The 3,057-nt window shown below is 36.3% G+C and overlaps 1 protein-coding gene and 1 long non-coding RNA gene across 3 annotated transcripts in view; both read left to right on the top strand.

Moving 5' to 3' along the window:
* The window catches only part of PPP2R5A (protein phosphatase 2, regulatory subunit B', alpha), a 62,743-nt gene that overhangs the window by 53,515 nt on the left and 6,171 nt on the right, over positions 1–3,057 (top strand). The gene's annotated exons all lie outside the window — the stretch shown is intronic.
* LOC105805458 lies at positions 49–3,057 on the top strand. The gene is made up of 2 exons (XR_001137214.1): positions 49–144; positions 1,845–3,057. It is a non-coding gene; the product is annotated as an uncharacterized LOC105805458 (long non-coding RNA).

The raw sequence follows: 3,057 nt of genomic DNA, 5'->3' as shown, positions 1-3,057 counted from the left end.
TAGCAGCACCAATAATCCAGGACTGGCTCATTTTCGTTTCAGGACCATCGTAGCACTGGTATACAATGTGCTGAAAACCCTAATGGAAATGAATGGCAAGCTTTTTGATGACCTCACTAGCTCATACAAAGCTGAAAGACAGAGGTATTTGATATTTTGAATTACAAAATTTACCTACACATTTTAGGTTAGTTAAATGTGATTCAGTTCAGAAAGGTATCTAAGTTAAAATTAGATTTTAAAAAATTACATTATACTAAACATTATAATTTGAACGTCTCTTAATGCTTAAGTCATTTCCAGATAAACTAGCTCCAGTATTTTTATAAATTTGTTAAGCAGAAAAAGTGGTAACATTATTTAAGGTTTTTATATGTAATTTATTTCCCCTAATGGTTATATTACGATTTGAATGTGGATCATAATCCTGTTTATCTCATTCTGAGCCTTAGATATCAGTCTGGTAGTGTATGCATTGTGAATTTAGGCTGGATTGCAAATACCAATTTATAAAATTCGATTTCTTGTATTTATGAAAGTTGTTTTTGTCCACAAGGGTTTCCAGTGAGCTTTTACTCTTCAACTGTTCTTTGCATAAAAGTTGATTGTTCTTATGCTCCAGATTATCAGAAGGTAGTATTTGAAAGCCAACATAGTTCTCCTCTGGGAAAAGGGAACTCACATAATGATGTTTATGGCTTGGCAATAATATCTTAGAGAATAAATGGTAGCACCTATCAGCATTTAGGAACATGGCTTAGTGATTACTTCTTTTTGAGAATAAAATAATCACATCCTTATATATTTAAGTGGCCAGTAACCACTGTACCTGAGCCCATCCATCATTTGAGGATAATAGTTACCATTTACTTCTAATCACATTACCTGTTCTTTTTAGAAAAGCTGATCTATTTTGACTACAAATTCCTAGTCATGGTTTTCTTGCATCAAGAAGCCATCCTAGCCGATCAATAACTAACTCACTGCTATTTAAAAGAAATAATGCATTATTCAGGCAGGAATAGATATTGGGCACATGGTTTAAGCCTCAGGAAGTAATGGGAAGAAAGAAAAGATGACTGGCATCATGTAGAACTTATATTTGAAAAATGTTTATCTCAGATGGCTAACAATAATCATTATTTCTTACTCTCTGCATAAATCAGCAAATCCTTTAAAAGGATAAATCATATATAACTGCAGAAATATAAGCCTATGTTTTACACATCCATATATAGCCTTTCAGAATAGTCTGGTCCAAGTTATTCAGAAATGTTTTCCTTAGTATTGAAATTAAGTAGTTGAAACTACATATGAAATGTTTTGCTTTTTGTTATGTTTTAGAGACATCATTCAAACTTTAAAGTTTTCATTTGACATGTAAGAGACAGGAGATGGTAAGATACCAACCGGTTAATGGCCCAAAGGGCCGTGGCTTCTGCGTGGTGTCTGGTGAAGGGCAGGCTTCAGCCTGACCTAGTGGACAGCCCCTTCAGTCTTTGTAGCAGTGGTCGTGACTACTACAGCAACTGCAAGAAATTTATGTGAGAACATTAACGTCAACTACAAAGCACAAATAATGTTGTGGTAGTGATAAAATATAGGGAAAGGAAAGCAAGTAGTAACTTCCAGCCGGTACAAGAGATGCACAGACTTAGTGATTGTATGTAAGAGAGTGACAGGAAGAAATTAGGTGCTCCCAGTAATTGGACTCCGGTGCTTTAGTCAAGGCATTTAAGTGAACTATGGGCACAAATGTGTTCTCCAGTAAACTGCCAAACAGCACCTCTCTTCAAGTTCTGAAATAAAAACCTCTGATTACAAAAATTTTGGTTTATCTACAGAGAGAAAAAGAAGGAATTGGAACGTGAAGAATTATGGAAAAAATTAGAGGAGCTAAAGCTAAAGAAAGTTCTAGAAAACCAGAACAGTACTTACAGCACGGACAGTATTCTCAGCACTGCAAGTGCTGAATAAAAAAAAAAAAAAGCCTACCGCCACTGCTGGATAGGCGGTTTTGTATACTTTTTTGAAATATGTAAAAATGACAAAACAAACCTCATCAGTTTAATTAAAAGGCCAATTTTTTTTCTGGCAACTGTAAATGAAAAAATATATGGACTAAACACAGCCCTGTGCTCTATCATGGCCACAGCATATTGTAACCTTTGTCTAATCATTGATGTGTCACTTCTGAAGTTTCGCAGAAATGAATTTTATCGTCTATGATATGAATGAGATAATTATGGGAGTGGTAAGAATTATGACTTGAATTCTTCTTTGATTGTGTTGCACATAGATATGGTAGTCCGCTCTGTATATTTTTTCCTTTATCATGTGCTTTTTCATATTGCTGCAGACCTTAGTTACATCCTAGGAACAAGAATACTTCCTAAAATAAAACTAAGGTATCAGCCTTATCCTTCCCTTTGTGTCTCCCAGAAATATGATGGGAGGAATTACCTGCCCCAAGCCTTCCCTCATTAAAGATATTACTGTACTCTGGAATTTGAGCAAAACCTTAAATCTCCAGGCTTTTTAAAGCACAAAATATAAAAGCTGGGAAAGTAAACCAAAATTCTACAGATTGTTCCTCGTGAATATCCCCCTTCATCTGCAACTCCCCAGAGTGATGAACAGATTAGTAGAGGCAGCTCAGGTGAATACTCACTCAGCTTGCCTCTCAATTCATTCCTCCTCTTCCTCTCAAAGGCTGAAGGCAGGGCCTTTCCAGTCCTCACAACCTGCCCTTCCCCCAGTCCCTCCTAACCCAGGGATGGAAGCTTTGAGTCCCACGGTGTGGTGATACCGAGCGCTAGTTGTCACTGCCTGGCTTTATTTAAAGGAAATGCAGTAGGCTTCCTCTGTAGAGTTCTGAAAAAGTTGACTATATAGAGGTCTTGTATGTTTTTACTTGGTCAAGTATTTCTCACATCTTTTGTTATCAGAGTACCATTCCAATCTCTTAACTTGCAGTTGTGTGGAAAACTGTTTTGTAATGAAAGATCTTCATTGGGGGATTGAGCAGCATTTAATAAAGTCTATGTTTGTATTTTG

The sequence above is a fragment of the Propithecus coquereli genome, unplaced genomic scaffold (assembly GCF_000956105.1).
Source record: "Propithecus coquereli isolate 6110/MARCELLA unplaced genomic scaffold, Pcoq_1.0 Scaffold129, whole genome shotgun sequence".
Lineage (NCBI taxonomy): Eukaryota > Metazoa > Chordata > Mammalia > Primates > Indriidae > Propithecus > Propithecus coquereli.
This window is presented reverse-complemented; position numbering and strand designations above follow the sequence as displayed.